This window comes from Thermobia domestica, chromosome 8 (assembly GCF_964235325.1).
Source record: "Thermobia domestica chromosome 8, izTheDome1.hap1.1, whole genome shotgun sequence".
Lineage (NCBI taxonomy): Eukaryota > Metazoa > Arthropoda > Insecta > Zygentoma > Lepismatidae > Thermobia > Thermobia domestica.
In genome coordinates, this window is record NC_137461.1 from 129,517,840 (window position 1) to 129,535,756 (window position 17,917).

General features: G+C 33.4%; 1 pseudogene; it reads left to right on the top strand.

Annotated features, from left to right (window-relative positions):
* Nucleotides 1-14,014: 14,014 nt before the first annotated feature.
* Nucleotides 14,015-14,716, top strand: LOC145692294 (tRNA (uracil-5-)-methyltransferase homolog B pseudogene; annotated as a pseudogene).
* Nucleotides 14,717-17,917: the final 3,201 nt, after the last annotated feature.

Consider the following 17,917-nt stretch of genomic DNA (forward strand, 5'->3'; position numbering starts at 1 on the left):
AGTTTAATTTATTTCTTCTGCCATGGTAAGGAAATCTACTATTATTTCGCATATTTGACACACCTTCTTCTTTAATATTGATATTACGAACAGATGCATAATTAACTTGGCCACTATTAGGATTGATTTAACCCCGGTTATTGTTTTGCATCATAGATTGACTTTCGAAATTTTGAACTATCATAATAAGATGGTTAAAGTTAACACACTGAGCTGAAATTAATATTTGTTGTAGCTTAAAGGGTAACAATATACGAATGGACGCTATTATCCTTGATTCTGGTTGAAAAGGATTTATTGATTTCAACTCATTGTATGCCAATATTACAGTCAGTGATACTCCAGTCCAATTTAGAATGATAATGCCTATTCCAGACTAATGCATTTCTATTAGCTAACATGAAGTAATTCTCAAAATTTGATAATAACGCATTCTTAAAATCAGAATAATTATGCAAATTGACTTTGATAGCCTTAACAGGGGAACAGGGAGGTAATTAAACTTAGGGTAAAATTTTTAAGAATTTGGATTCATCCACCCCCATTAGGTCACATTCATCTTCGAACTTTTCTATAAATGTACTGGCAGGTATATCATCAGATCTTCCGCTAAATATTGTAAGAGATTTTTTGATTTCACTAACACGAAAATATTTACCTCTGTTATTATTCTTTATATGTCGAGTATTTACAGGATGGTTTCTTCCACGGTGAGATGAGCGATTTGTTCTCCAATGCCTGCCCACACTAATCACTCTTTATAGAATTTCCAGATAAATCACTCTCTTCCACATTCATTCGTTGTTGATACGGTGTCGATTTCACATTGTCAGTAAGAACTCTGTCACCATTCGCACGGGCATTGACATGATCACCATTGGCGGTAACAAGTCTTTCTTTGATGGTGTTTACTTCCTCCTGTAACTCCCTGATTTGACTACTATGTTCACCTATCTGATTTGTATGTTCATTAATTACAGTTTCCACAACTTCAACAGAATTTTTTACCTCGGTGAATCTACGCAAAATCTGTTACATTTTGCTATCACCCAGTTCAATCAATTGTGACAGATCTTGATTTGTCTGTGCAATCTGTTGTGACAAATCTTGTGATAATTCTTGATTTTCCTGCTCGATCCGAGTATCCCATTTACAACGACTCACCAAAGGTAGTCGTCAACCTGGTTCGGCTAATAATATAAATAGATTTCGAGTGGTAGTAATTGTTTACACATTAAAATATCTTCTGTGATTACATTTACTAGTATTCTCACCTTTTATATTGAAATCACAAAACGATGATACGTATTAAACAATTTTATTTGTTGATTTTCTTTGGACGAATATGCACATAGACTGTATTGCAATCGTACATGTTTGTTAGGTATCTATCAACAACAACATAGCAACTCATTATCCTATAATGTATATTTCTTACATATATTAGAAACATTCTTCTTTTGTTATTTTTAAATTAACATTATATCTGGTATAGTGCTTATGTAGAAGCACTTTCTGCCCAAAAATACAAGTAATTATCAATTTATACAAGTATCTCGTTGTATAAAAATGTCGCCCGACGATGGGACTGAATATAAAAGTTACAAGGGAGCTTGGTTTTTATATTTAAGAACCACTGGTCCGTTTATAAGAACAATATTCCATAATTACGTCCTTTACATTTTGATCGACCCTCGCATATATATAACATTATTTATTTTCATTCATATAAATATATTTATAATAAATCTTTCATTTCATTATCATTTATCTTTTATTACATTAATATATATTTTATTATTAAAACGTCGTCGCTTATTTATATAATTAACGAAGGGTACGAGTTCAAAATAGTAAGAAGCAATTACATTTTAAAACATGAGTCACCATGATCAAGGGCGCATCATATATTAATTACTTTAGATGATACTCTACAGTATGCATTGTATCAATTGGGCGTCAGAATATAGAAGGATCTTATTCAAGTAACATATAAGATTGTGCATGAAGACAGTCGTCGAATAATTAGCTTAATAGAATGAATCATATACTTAACATAATCTTTGACAATTAAGTTTCAACACAAATCAAATATACTATAAATAACCTTTGCTTTTAATGAATCGAACTATAATTCTTCATATTAACAAGAAAGAATTAAAAATCATTTGAAAATTATCATTGGTTAATGAGAATTAAAGAAAATTGAATTGAATAAAAATCAAAAATTAAACGTAACCTATGTTCGGACGAACAAGAGGAAGAAAATAAATCTATTTTTACACAAACAGAAGAAATCTATTTTATATTTTTTTTAATTTTTCATTCAGTTCCTTTATTACTAGAATAGGGATTGATATTTCAAAATCTTGAATAGCTATTGTCACACGAGTAATTCCAGCTACTCTTTTTTTATGTTTACCGGTAAAATCAACTATAATAAGATTATCAGCCTTTTGTAACTTAGGATTCGAATAATTACTAGTAATTGCTTTCCATAGCGAATATGATAATAAAGAGGCGTTTGCTCCTGTGTCAAGTAAAGCTTCTGTGCTTAACCCATTGATTTTGACAGGTATTTTAGCTGTACTGTATGATTTTAAAAATACAAAATTTTCTTCAACATCAAAACCATCATTGACAGTATCATCTTTGGACCAACAACGATTTACTACAGGCATAAATTGGTACTGACATCTATTAACTGCTATTTCCGAATAATTACTTACAGATACGTCATGTAAAATGTCGTTTTCATCATTAACATGAACATGTAAGTTGGAAGATAAATGTTCATAAGAATCAATAGCTGACATGAGTTTGACGTTATCGCATAAATTTGAAGATAAATGTTCATGAGAATCTATAGCTGATATGGGTTTAACCCCTAGCACATCAGCTGCAATTAGTTTAAATTCATACTCGTGTATGGTTCCAATAAAGTACATTGTACAGCACAATCATGATTATGTCCCGTATTACTGTTCTGTACAGGAATTGCATCAATATCTGGATTTTGATGCGAAGTGCCATCTCTTAACACCCGATTACGTCTATCCTCGTAGTTTACTGTATTCCTGGAATTTCGCCATGTATTTCGTCTATTTCTGAACCTATTTTGGGTATATGGTCTTACATAAGGATTGCCACGACTAATTAGGTTAGGCGGATTCCCTACATAGCTCTGCCTATTTTGCTCGTTCTGATTGTTTGAATTTACTCGGTTTGGGTTGTGTTCCGTATCGTTCACACTACGGATATTTAGATTCCGAACAGGTACAAAATGATCTGAATTATTTTTACTTTTGCCTATTCCTGCTTGTTGATTCAGAGCATGGTATTGAGTTTCATAACATTGAACAAGCATTAATAAATGGTTAAAACTCATACACTGGGTAGAAAACAGGATCTGTTGTAACTTAAACGGTAACAAATTTCGAATTGATGCTATGATTCTAGATTCCGATTGCAATGGATTTACGACTTTTAATTCGTTGTATGTATTTACAACAAACTCGACAACAGATTTGTGCAAACGAGGATTGAAATGTTGGTTTCTAATCGTGGCATCTCTATTTGCAAGCAAAAAGTCATTTTCGTAATTTGCGATTAGCGCTGCTTTGAATTCCTCATACGTACTAACGTGATCTCGTACTGCTTTAAACCATAAAGAACATGGTGGGAGTAATAAATGAGGAATTAGTTTCATATATTGTGATCTATCTATACACATTATATTGCACTCGTCCTGGAATTTTTCTAGGAAAGAAGTAGCATTCTCATTACATTTACCACTGAACTTACTCATAGCACGTATTTCACTCATCTTTACGCTTAACTTTACCTTCCTTTTATCATTCCGTGTTCTTGTTGAGTGACAATTCCTACCTATGGCGTGGTGTGTAGTTGCACCATCTCTTTTCCGCCCATCTGTACTCCTCGGATGAATTTCTTCCAAAATAATGTCCTCATCAGATACGGGTGAAGGCGAAGTCATCTCTTGTGAACAAGGGAATTCTACACGATCATTATCCATGTTGTTGTGGTATGTGTTGTCCTTGATCTGTAGTGTCCTGATTTTCTCTTGTAAGGTAGCTATCAACTGTGTATTCATACGTATCTGGTTGGAGTTATCCGTGACCTGAATCTTTTGTTGCTGTACCGAAGATTCTATTACTTCCAAATCCCTTTTTACACCACTGACTTCTTGGATTAGATGGTTTTGATTATCCTGGCAATCCTCAGATATTCTTTTTAATTTTTCATCAAACTGCGAAGTGATGTCATTCATTGCCTGGATAATAAATTGTTTCGTCTCATCTGACTTCTGCTCCAATCGTCTGTAGGATTCCTCGGACTTCTGCTCCATCGTCTGCTTTAATTCTTCATATTGTCTGTTGGATTCCTCGGACTTTTGCTCCATCGTCTGCTTTAATTCTTCATATTGTCTGTTGGATTCCTCGGACTTTTGCTCCATCGTCTGCTTTAATTCTTCATATTGTCTGTTGGATTCCTCGGACTTCTGCTCTATCGTCTGCTTTAATTCCTGCTTCATAGCTTCCATATCGTCTTTTCGGCTTTGTTCTTGCCGCTGTAAGACTAGTAAAATTCGGTCTTCTAATGTCATTCTTGGTGCTGCACTTTGTTCACCGTTATTACTATCACTGGTTCCTTTCTCCATTGCCTCACCGTTCATTTCTCTTGTGATTATTCTACCACTTCTAAGTCTTGTCAAGTTCGTAGTCATTAACCTTATTACAGAAGTAAATTCACCCTTACTTTACTTCGGGATATGAATTTACAAGAATCCCGGGTGAGGTAAACCAAAAATTTTACAACGACTCACCAAAGGTAGTCGTCAACCTGGTTCGGCTAATAATATAAATAGATTTCGAGTGGTAGTAATTGTTTACACATTAAAATATCTTCTGTGATTACATTTACTAGTATTCTCACCTTTTATATTGAAATCACAAAACGATGATACGTATTAAACAATTTTATTCGTTGATTTTCTTTGCACGAATATGCACATAGACTGTATTGCAATCGTACATGTTTGTTAGGTATCTATCAACAACAACATAGCAACTCATTATCCTATAATGTATATTTCTTACATATATTAGAAACATTCTTCTTTTGTTATTTTTAAATTAACATTATATCTGGTATAGTGCTTATGTAGAAGCACTTTCTGCCCAAAAATACAAGTAATTATCAATTTATACAAGTATCTCGTTGTACATTTAATATCCATTTACTCAATCTGTTGTTTGATAAAGTTAGCTAGGTCTGAGAATGTATTTATTTCTATATTACCACTTGCTTCATGTGTATTTTCACTCCCAGCAACACTGACTTTAATATTTCTGTAAATGTTTCTTCCACTCCTTAACAAAGTATATTCCGTGTTGATGGATTTGATAAAACTGCTACGTAATCTTAAAATCAATATACAGTTAGTTATATTAGGAGATTGTTTGCTTATCTTCTCACAAATCTCTAGAAATCCCGGGCGTAAACGCCAATTTATATGTAACCAGTATATTTATTTTTGTCAATTTTTATATACAGCGTTACACTATAGCCCACAATATTTATAATCTAGTTTACTATTTTACCAAAATTCACTTAAACACTGCATCTTGATATTACCTTTTATTATAATACGTAATGAAGGAAACATTTACATCCTTTAAATAACATGCATGTAGATTATACAACATGGATCCTTTCTTATATCTTATATCACTCGTTGCTATGACGACCAATAACACATATTGTCAGACTGCTATGTTAACAGAACATTAATCATAATATCAGAAAGAAATTTAAAACATTTCCTTTTATATTTTCTTCTTCTTCTTTTTGCTAGCTTGTGCATATTTTAATAGCACATATTGCCCGTAAACACAAATAAAGATGTTAAAAAGACAAGTAATGATATTAAAAGTACACAATATCGTTATAAGTGGAAAGACAAGTAAAACTAAAACATCATGTCAAACTGAATATTCATGGCAGAAGATTTAAATATAATGAACAGGTTAAACACACAAAGTAAGAATTGAACAGTTTGAACCAACTATACTTCTGAAAATCAGAAAACCTGTAGGGCGATAGGATCATATGTAAGAACGAAAATTCTTCAAAAGCAGCGTTACGTATTTCAACCGTAACTGAAAAACTACTTTCATGTATCCCAATAAGGCATTATTATTTCCGAAACGAACAGGGAGATCGTAAATATTCTGATGAATGCAGTTACGAAAAGAAGTATTACGAGCAAGAACAATGCGAAGAAGATCTTCAAAAAAGAACACCACCTGTGATGAAGAAATTATTATAGTGATAATGTGACACAAAATGGAATATGTACAACTTATCAAAATGATATAGGAATGCATTACAGAAGATATGATAGTATTTAAAAGCAATCTCGTACAAAAATGAATTAAATGCAACATGGGACTTCAAAAGACAAAGTAATGCATACAATCAATGGACTGAAGTAAATCGAAACGCTGAAAAGCAATTACAAACACTAAAACTGTAAACAAACCTTGAAGATTTCACTATTCAACAACAAATTATTTTCGAGTGATGCACTAAAAGTGAAAAAAACGAAGATAGAGAAGTAGTAAGCTGGATAAAAACCGATAAAATTCGAGCATAGCTTCATACCAAGTGATTGAGTTATCTAGAAATGGAGAAGTACTATGATCATATGCTGCATAAAAAAGACACAAATCATATTTACAGACTTACAGATATACATTTTCTTCCTGAGATCTACAAGGTTTCCTTTTCGATTGTTTCTTTCTTTCTTTTTTTCAATCTACAATGTTCCTATTGGATAAATTTAAAGTTCGCTTAACTAAGAAACGGGCTGCACTTAAAAGTGTTGCAGTACAGTAGATCATATTCAAGTGATAGGGTCTAAGGAAACTGATATAATAGTGAAACGAGTATTCGTTACCCTTATGTGCTGCATTAATAAACTATGAACAATTCTTTCGATTCCGTGAAGACCTCTGTGGTGTTTCACAGTGTTAAAGCAAGTTGTGGAGAAGAAGCTTATATAATAGTTACAGATAATCTCTGTAAACTAGCTACAACAAATATTCAACTGTTTTGATTTAGTAAGACTAAAAGGAGAGAGTGAGTGAGAGAAAGAGAGAGAAGTACGTCTGGGTAATACTACATCTTCCAGGAATTTTCACAAACAAATTTCAGTATGTCTCGATTTCTGAAGTGGGATAATGAAGGGATAAATATAAAGGGAAATATCTGAATATCTGACCCACTTTCGTTTTGCTGATGAAATTTTTCTCTTTACAAACAACATATATCTGCACACTGGCGCAAGTCCCGGGGAGATGAGGGATCTAACATGTCCCCTCCAATCTTGGAACTGGGGGATAGTCCCCTCAATAATCAGATTTGAAATATCGTTTTCGGAGAGAAATGTGATGACTTGTGTCCGATTGTCACAAAGGAAAGTGAGACGAAATTGATGTCCCGCCAAGAATAAGCGTCAAATCTGCCACTCTCCGAATGTTGAAGACAACTCTTCTCTCCTGATACTCCACAGCATTGTTTTTCAACTTCACAAATATTTCGAACATCGCTTAAAAAAAAATAGATTATGGGAACGATTTTAACCTCGCCCCCCAATGTTGAGGACAGATTTGCGCCGCTGGCTGTGACAAAAGGAAACAAAGTTTCAAACGAAACAACTTCTTTTAAAACAGAAATGTATACTCTCGATTTATTAACCTATGGATTGCATGAATCTATGTAGAACAAAAGTTACTGAAAGAATAAATTGCTTAAAAACAAGTTGGTTGGCTCAACCTGGTTTTTAAAATATAATAATAATAATAATAATAATAATAATAATAATAATAATAATAATAATAATAATAATAATAATAATAATAATAATAATAATAATAATAATAAATCATTCAGTGCTCTTAAATAGTATCTACATGTTTTAAAATACTAATGTTAGAGAAATATGAAGATAACTGTTACATTTACATAAACATCCAGGCATCTTTCGGGAATTTGTCTCGGGCCTGAAAAGATGCTAATTGATGGTATATAGGCCCTCAGCGCCCGTGGCCTGCAAATTACAAAGGGGAAAGGAACTTGAGGAAGATACCATTAAGGTAAACAATAGTAAGACTATTCATGGCTTTATTAATTTAAACTTTGTCATAACAATATTTATATATATGTCTGTATTTTCATTTATTTTCGATAGTGTCTGAAGAAGGATATCCTAGATATCCGAAACAGTTACAAATTATAATTTAAAATAAAGTGGGTTTTAAGATTTGGTCAGTGTCTCTTTTGTTAAGGTAAACAACGTCGAAGTTTCCATTTCATAATGGGATTTATTCCAGGGCGCTGTTCCCCTTCCCTCTGGTGCCCCTAGGTAACCTTAATAGCCAAGTTACAAACTTGCATATTGATTTTTAAAATTCATGCTAGTTCTTGTACAGTCTATATGCTGTTCCCTCATTCCTAGTAACGTTTTTAACCTCAACGCCACTAGGAAAAAAATGTGGAAATAGTGGAATAAAGTACTTAGGCTACCTGAGTACACTCACTGAATTTTGTCACACGAATAAGACAAAATTAACTCTTAGCAAAAATATGATTCTTGGTATTTTTTTAAATGTGTCATTGTTAATATAAACCCCCTTTTTTAAAAAAGGTAAACTGTTAAAAATTTCGAGCTATGAAAATTTTCTAACACAAATTTTCAGTTTAAATAAAGGTTATTGCTGTATAACAATTGATTTTTATACAACAATTTTAAATAATACCAAATGACTTTAGGTGGTATTCAAATAATTTTCATTTCAATGTTGAAACCTTAAGAAGTAGATCTAGAAGTTATACTTACATTAGAAATGAAAGCCTGATGCATATGAAAAAGTTTGCCGCTATCTCGTACAATTATTACTATCTAGGAACCCATATTAAAGTCGGCAGCTGTTCCCATATGGAATTCGCTGTCGTCTCAGCATCCGTCTCCTAGCTGTTATAATGGGCTCAGCAGCGACTCTCGCCGTGTCGGAGCCACATTACTACAAGACACCATGTACTTGGCTGCCCACCTTCCTGCCGACATGTTGCCGTAAGAAAACCGCATTTCAGCAGCAATGGCGGTTCTAGAAAGGCGTGCCACCATCTGGATGGCGATTCTTCTTCCCGGCGACGTGGTGACCTTATAGGAATAATTTTGCGAAAGCGTATCGACATGCGGTCATCGCCTCGTCATGTTTCAGTAGACGGATTTCCTAAATGGGTTAGTGGTCTAAATGCACAATTTGCAGATTTAGCTGTAGCATGTATTTATGTCACTCTTACATGCACTTAAATCGTGTACATCCACAAATACTTCCATCTTAGCAATACATCCACAAATACTGGCGCAAATATCGGGGGCTGAGGGGCCATGACCCGTCCAATCTTGGAACTGGGGGGACGGTCGCCGTCAACAATATGATTTGAAATGTGTTTTTTGGGAGAATGTGATGATTTCTCTCCGATTGCCACAAAGGAAAGTGAGATGAAATTCATGTCTCCCCAGAATAAGGCAGAAATCTGCCCGCCTCCCAATGTTGAAGACAACTCTGCTCTCTTGATCTTCCACAACATTGTTTTTCAACTTCATAATTCTTTTGAACATCGCTTAAAAAAAAGATTATGGAACGGTCTTACCCGTCCCGTCCCCATCAATGTTGAAGACAGATTTGCGCCGCTGCATCTGCAAGATATTATAGTTTGAAGAGCACGGAAGTAAAGTTGAATATTAATATAGAAAAGACGAAAGAAATGTTCAACAACTTCGAAAGCAAAACTGAATCACACTAGCTCTTTCAAACACAGAAGCAAAAATATTACACATATATTTCTTACATATTCAAATAATTCTTTAGCTAGGAAACAAGCAATCACTTGGAAACTTTGAAACCTGGAAATAAACCAATAAAATTAGGTATAATAGGCATGCGGACATTGTGAAGGCAGAAACAAATCTATCTTTCTGTGAGGTTCAACCAAAGAGATCGAAACTGTGATTAAGGCGGGAGAAGAAGGTAAGGTAAGGAAGTAATTAAACTGGAAGAGACGTCGATTGAATGGAATTACGAGAGATATTGGACAGTCGAATTGAGTTTGTAGTGTGAATGTCATTATAGATAGATTCATCCAATCCTACTATTTTGAAATAGTTTGTTCAAAAGAAAAGAAAAAACAATGATTTGTATGTGCGAAGAAAATATTTCGCTGACTATCCTGCTGTTAATTATATAGTTGGGTTTCCTCTTATAAACCTGGAAACGGTTCTTTCTTATATATCGGTGAATGAGCTGGATCCAATATTTATCCAGTTGAGCTTAGAATCAGGATATATGGTAATTGACAGTTTTAGTTCTCATAGGATAGATTGAGTGCAGAGCTAGCGTTGCAGGCTTGGTTGTTTGTCTCTGAAAGATTAACCCTAGAAAGACCATGCTTGCATCTGCTGCGTGAAGGACCAAGGGGGAGTCAAGTTTGCCCGCGCTGGTTTTAAGTAACTTACTGAATGTATTTATTCAATTTGAGCTAACGTGTTTAACTAAATTTCAAAAATGAAACTGTTCAAGGAATTGTACTTTTTGTTCGTGAAAAACAGGTTAAATATAGTAGGTAAAACTGATTATATATTATACTAAATTTCTTATAATGCTATGCAGAAAACTAGTATTGTACCTAACAGTCGACAAGTTCTATGAAAGCCTAAGTGTATATATAAAGGAGAAAACTAACATTTTTAAAAAGTAATAGAAGTTTTAGATATAAAAATACGAAGTTAAGGTGTTTTCGGGGAAACAAAGATGGCTAGCAACTAGGACCAAGAGGGCGGTCAAATTGTCCCGCGTAACATTTTTTTTTTTTTTTTTACAAAAACTATCCAGTATATTCCAGTTGAAAAAAAGCGTAAATGAACCTTTCATCAAAAGAAACAATAACAAAAAAAGCAGAGAATCCTGAATACATATTAATCCATATAAAGTAAATAAAAAGGAGACTTGGAAGTCATTTTATACACCACGGAACAGATAGTACTGGGAACGTGGAAAAATATTATCTGTGATGTCTGAAATCCAAAGGCTTGGAGTGTGCATAAAAGTGTCAGTTTGAGAGAAACAACTTCTCACATTTTATAGAGCAAATGTACAATAGACACAAACAGCAAATTACACATTTGTACACCTAACATTATTCTTTTACATCTTATCTGGACGAATTAACGAACGGATAGATGAAACGAAACTACAAAATCCACATGCGTGAAACAAACATAAATAATTTAAAGACTTAGATAAGATCATAAAATATTTATTTCCATCCTTACTTTTTAAGAGGGTATTCCCACATTACTAAGAAATAGTAACATCAACTGGGAGCTGCCATCTCAGGAAGAAAAATTTATATAAAGAAAAGGATAATTACGTATGGAATATTCATATTTTTCTTCTTTTTTGAGTGAGTTTTACGTCCCACTTTATGGCGGCTAGGCTAAAATAGACGGTGATGATGAGATAAATGAAATGATGGAATGAAGAATGTGAAAGGAAACGGGAAAACCCCGAGGAAACCCACGCACACGGTGTTTGTCCACCACAATAGTTTTCTTCTGAAAATTGATCATGAAAATTGGTACAGTTTATGTAAAAATAAGATATTACATGCTTTACAGTGTACTTTTATCCAATTATTCTAATTTCTGAGTTGTACTGTGAAAATAATTTTCAAGATCATCATTCACTAGAGAAGATAATGATGAAGTGTAATTCGAAGAAGCAAGTATACTTTCTACGTAATACCTAAATGAATCTAAATAACGGACTCCTAAATATTTGGTAGGTTTAAAAGTAAACGGAGTTGAGTTGAGTTGATTTTGAATTTAACGTCTCTTTCAGCTAAAAGTAAACGGAAATCCCTTATTTATGAAACAATTGCATGGTATGTACTGGGTATTCTAGAATATTATTTAAAATTTAACGAAAAAAGAGAACCTGTTCTAAGACGATATGGAGCACAGTCCATAGATGTCATTGAATTCAACAAAATTACATGGATGAGTAAGTCTTAATGTCAAACAAGTTTCTTTCTTGTAAACCTAAAGATGTATGCTGCACGATACAGTCGCTCTACCTATTAATATTAAATTGAAAACGAAGTACCTATACACTAATTAAGATTTCATTACGTCACTAGCCATGTTAATGTGATCTAGTCCTAAATTGTGATCACTCTTAAACTTTAATTTTTGCTTACTATAACATTGTCCGAAGATAAGACATATCGACAGATCACATCGAGATGAACAGAATGATATGACTGAGGGTGAATTCTCGAGTGGCGGATACTAGCCGAGTAGCCTGCGACCCCTAAATTTTTTTGAGTGACAAAATAATTCAAAATATTATTTGTATTATTCTAAAAGATTGCAATAAGCATTGCCTTTTATTCTTTATTGGGAATTTTTTGAAACATTCGTTACAGCTTCAGTTGCAGTTTTTCTGTCATGTAATGTGTAAAACAATAATTAAAGTTCAGAATGTTAACGCCCAACTTAGCCATAATATTCATCTCGAGAGAATTCATTTGGAAACCCCCGCACGACCCATAAAAAATGGTAAACTTATGATATATCTATCACAGTCTAGGTTCTTGCTGCTGCCCCCAATTCTTACATTCTAGATGCGCCACTGGAGAATTCACCCTCAGTGATACCCCTGTGTTCATCTCGACGTGATCTATCGATATGTGTTATCGATTTTCATGAGTAATTATCGAGACAAACGATTTTTTACCGTATTAAAAGGTACGTCCATCGGTGCCAATCTTATGAAATTTGTAACGAGTAAAGACAGGGTTCAATTCTAATATCAAGGGACTTATGAACTTAAATTATACTTATTTGCGTAGTGGAAGAAAAATTGAGCGCAAGACTAATATGGCCAATGTACATAATGATGGTATGTCAACGACTGATAATATAGAAGAAACCGTGTCGCAAATGGTAAATACTAACCGAATCTTGGATATGTTTATGCAATTGAAGCAACAACTTACGACGACAGTCGCAGAAATGAAACTTAACACAAGTCAACAGCTTACAACGACAGTCGAACAGCTTAAAACGACAGTCGAAGAAATGAAACTTGACATAAGCCAACAGCTTACAACGACAGTCGAAGAAATAAAACTCAATACGAGTCAGCAAATTACAACGAAATTCGATGAAATGAAATTAAATATAAGTCAACAAATACAGTTGATCTCCCAAGAAAACACTCTACAAATGACTCAGCAAATTGATTCTAAGTTAGACTTAATGAATGCACATTTCAATGCAAAAGTTGAATTAACTGATCAACGTAAGCAAAAATTGGAAAAGTCTGATGATAAGGATTCTAAAAAGACGAAAGTTGAGTTACCTGTAGAAGATAGAATGAAACAGGTTACAATACCTTTGTTGGATGTTCCTTATGAAGAACAGTTGAAGAAAAAGACTGAAGAAACAAAAGCCTCGCTCACGCGACTGATGGATTTGCTGCCGTTAAGGAATTTGGATTTGGCAGGTTGGGCAGAAGAAAGAAAAGAGAAGAATGAAGGACTTGCTTGTGAACTTGTTGAAATGAAACCAGCTGTTGTTGATGGTTACCGTAACAAGTGTGAATTTAGAGTGGGCATAAACCCTGAGATGCAAGAGCGAATAGTGGGTTTTCGACTGGCTAGCTTCAAAGAAGGTTCAATGAGGCTTGGACCGGCAGACTTTCTGAGACATTTGCCTGACAGAATGAAAGAGGCAGTAAAGGCCTTCCAACAATACATACGAGAGTCAGATAAGCCATTTGGTCCAGAGACTCATGAAGGTTACTGGAGAGAATAGACTGTCCGAACATCGAATACTGGCGATTTGATACTGTTGGCAGTTATGCATCCACAAACCCTGAATGAGGAGGAAATAGGGAAGATTAAGGATGATTTGAAAGATTACTTCCAAAACAGAGAAGGAAACATCTTAAATATAACATCGTTCTATTTCCAGATCTTCACTGAAAAGGAAGAAGGTGAGAAACCCTCACCATTGCAGTTATTGTTCGGAAAAGAATACGTGAAAGAAACTATATGTGACATGAATTTCCGAGTATCTCCAGATTCTTATTTTCAAGTGAATACTTCGGGAGCCGAGCAGCCTTATACTTCGATCGCGGAAATGGTTGAGGTTGATGAAGAAACTTCCTTGATAGATGTGTGTTGTACCACTAGAGAGATTGGATTTACTCTTGCTAAGAAATGTGCTCAAATTCTTAGCATAGAAATGTCGAACCATGCAATCGAAGATGCAAGAGCCAATGCTGTGAAGAATGACATCACAAACAGCGAATATTTTGTTGGACGGGCTGAAGATATTTTGCCCATCGTAGTGGAGAATGTAGCTGAAAAGAAGATACTTGTTATTGTAGATCCACTTAGAGCTGGGCTTCGTCAGAAGTTGAATATTGAACTTACACACTATCAGCTGATTATCTTATTCGGAAGACTAGATCCTGAAACGCTACCAAAGGCAAAGAAACCTATTCCATTGTCCATTACGCAGCAGGCCAGGAGGAGCATGTTGCGTGATTTTGGGTAACAATTATAGATAATTTATTTGTTTCTTTAACAGCTCATCTATAATTGATTCATTATGAAATATTTATGTTGTGTATCTATTGTCTTAAATATTTTTTTCTGTTGTTAATTTTTATGTCATTATGATAATTCTAAAGCGCTATGTTTATCTTCATTTATTTGTTTGTTCCAAAAGGAGGGCCGATTATGCTTAGTTGAAGTTCATGACATTAATCTTAAATATTTGTTTCAATTTTAAAATATATTAATTGCAGATCATAATTCGCTATTATACAATCTGTACCTGTTTTATGTATTGTGATTGCTAAGATCTTTGCATATTATATTACCTTCTGATTTTGTTAACATCTAATAGAACGATAGTCGTTATTTATAAATAATGTTGCTGGAACATGGATAAATATGTTAACTGTAGATAAAGATGATATTATATTATTTAATACGGGAAGGAATAGCCAAGTGAATAGTCCTATCGACGATATTTTTTTTGATGTTATTAATATATGAATGTATGATTAAGACTACATATAAAAGAATATAATATTGTAATATGAATATATATATAAGGATAAGAGAAGAAAAATAATTGTATTAATGCAATTTTTCAATTCATACGAGGGCTATTCAAAATATCAATATTTGGAAACTTTTTTTATCCAGGGTTCTTTCCTTCACAGTATTACTGTTACGTAATTCCCGTTCGAGCGACAATTTATATAACGATGTAAATAATATTACCAATCTGTACCTGTTTTAGGTATAGAATCAGAGGCGCAATAATTGAACAGAAATAGGTATATTGAAAAAAAGAAAAGGTTTGTTGATTAGTTTGTTGATATGGTTGTCAAGATGACAGAATTGTTATAAAGATAGATAGTTGATGTCAAGAAGAAATATATTTGAGATATGTGTGCGATGTATTGGTTTACAGCAGTCATCTTTTAGAATAAAAGAAGTGTAAGCTATTAATATATTATACAAAGTCTTGCTGTTCATAATATTTAATAATAATAATATAGAGATATAGATACGTAAATAGAGATCTCGTTATAAATTGACAGTTTTATTCTGGTGGAGTATTATTTTCTTTTTGTTATTGCATTACGTACTATAAAAGAAAACATGAACCATTCAGTAGCAGATAGTATAAATCAGTGGCGTATTTAAGGGGGGCTGACGGACTTAAGCGCTTTCCTTCCCGAAATTTTATTTACTACATTAAAGTAAATGAAATATCTTACATAATTTTCACATTTCGAGGAATAAAGTTATCAAAGCCCCCCGAAACAAAATCTTAAATACGCCAATTATATCAATAGTCCCTTAATTCCTCTTAACAGTGATACGCATTTTTTTTAAAGAAAAGAATAAGAGTAGCATGCTTTCCTTATACATACAATATGCTGCCAACAGTGTAGTCAATGTATAATTGACAATAAGTAAACATCTTAAATTATTCAGATTCGCTTAGTATTTGAAAGTAAACCTAGGAACAACGAAAATTTTAGATGAAGATCAGTATTAATCAAAACTTTTAGGTTTAGTCATGAGAAATATAAGATTTATTTATTAATTAACACATGATGAAAAAGCACAAACTAAAACAATAGAAAATTAAATTTATGGAAGAACAATGGAAGAAAATTTAGATTAAAAGATTTGAATGCGACTACTTTTGAGGAAACCATATATATAAGAATTTTGTATATACTTATATAATACATACGGTGGTACAAATGGATGGAGACGCCCAGATGAAAGGCAAACTTTTAGTACTTTCGGTGGGGAAAGTATTTTAGAACATGCGATGTCGAAGGCAGCCAATTTGAATTCACTTTCATTTTCCTAAATCAAACTATATGTTGTATACCTTATTTTCATTTAAAATTCAATACTGTGTTTGTTTGTATTTTATGATATATCATAATTATGTTATGACTATTGTTTTGTTTTCTTGGTATCGTTTCGGGTGACTAAGATAACATGGTTGTGATGCAGGCAGTTTACATTGACATCATTTTGATGTCAGGAAAGTGAAGCACAATTATCGTTGCTGATGATTGTAATAATTGTCACCCAGATAGGGCACCCAGATAAACCATACAAAAGTATGCAAATTGATCTAGAATATCAGGGAAACAAGGTCCGTAGGCAACTTGTTCCGTGAGTTGATTTGGGGGCTATATGAGACGGGACCTACTGATTAACGTGGAATCCGAACCACATGACCTTCCACCGGGAATCGAACCCAGTTCTTCAACGCCAAATCACAGAACATAGAATTCCAGCAAATGACTCGAATACAAGTACTAAAGAAGTTTAGGATAAGAGATCAAAAATTCGAAAACACTTACGTATGTACCAAATATTTAAAGTCGGAATACTACAAATGATATAGGATGACGAAATGGTAAGAGGTTTTGATAAAAACTTCATCTCCCAGTAACATCATTTAGGAGAATATCGAATAAGAGATTAATTGGGAAACACTGATTACACGAGATAGAAGGATCTAATGATAAAAAGGTCGTTATCTCAGAATTTGAATCGAAAATTAACATGATGCAAGAGAACATAAGGAAACACTGAAAATAATATGAGATGAAAATGAATATGAAAAAGATTAATGCAGAAATAAGTACTGATTGAGGCTGTGATAGGCGTCTGAGCAAGACAGTAGATTAGATTGAATACCTATATAGTATTATTAACTTAGTTATAAAATGTAAACTTTAAATAGAAATGGCAGGGAAAATGGTGGAAAATCCTTAAGAAGATTCTGATGAAAAGCATATTGTGTGAGTCACTGAATTGAGAGTTACAGAAAGGACTGGGATGAAGTGTATTGCATTGTACGAAGCAAAAACGTTGCATTACGGGAAGACAGCACAAAATACTCGAATTCTGAATTTTTTTACTTTGAGTTGAACGTAAAATTTGGAACAATTAACTAATGAGGTACATTGGTAATAATGAGTAAAGATAATATAAATGGAAGAAATTAAGAAGATATTAATATATTGTAGGAGAATAAATTATACTATGAATATACTATGAATATACTACAAATTATTATATAGGAGGTATGGTAGAAGGAAATTAAGGAAGGTAGTGAAAGAATAAATTAATGGATAGTATTAAGAGTATAATTCCTATTTCTAGGCGAAGGACTTACCAAAGACCCGTATTGCATGTAAACTTA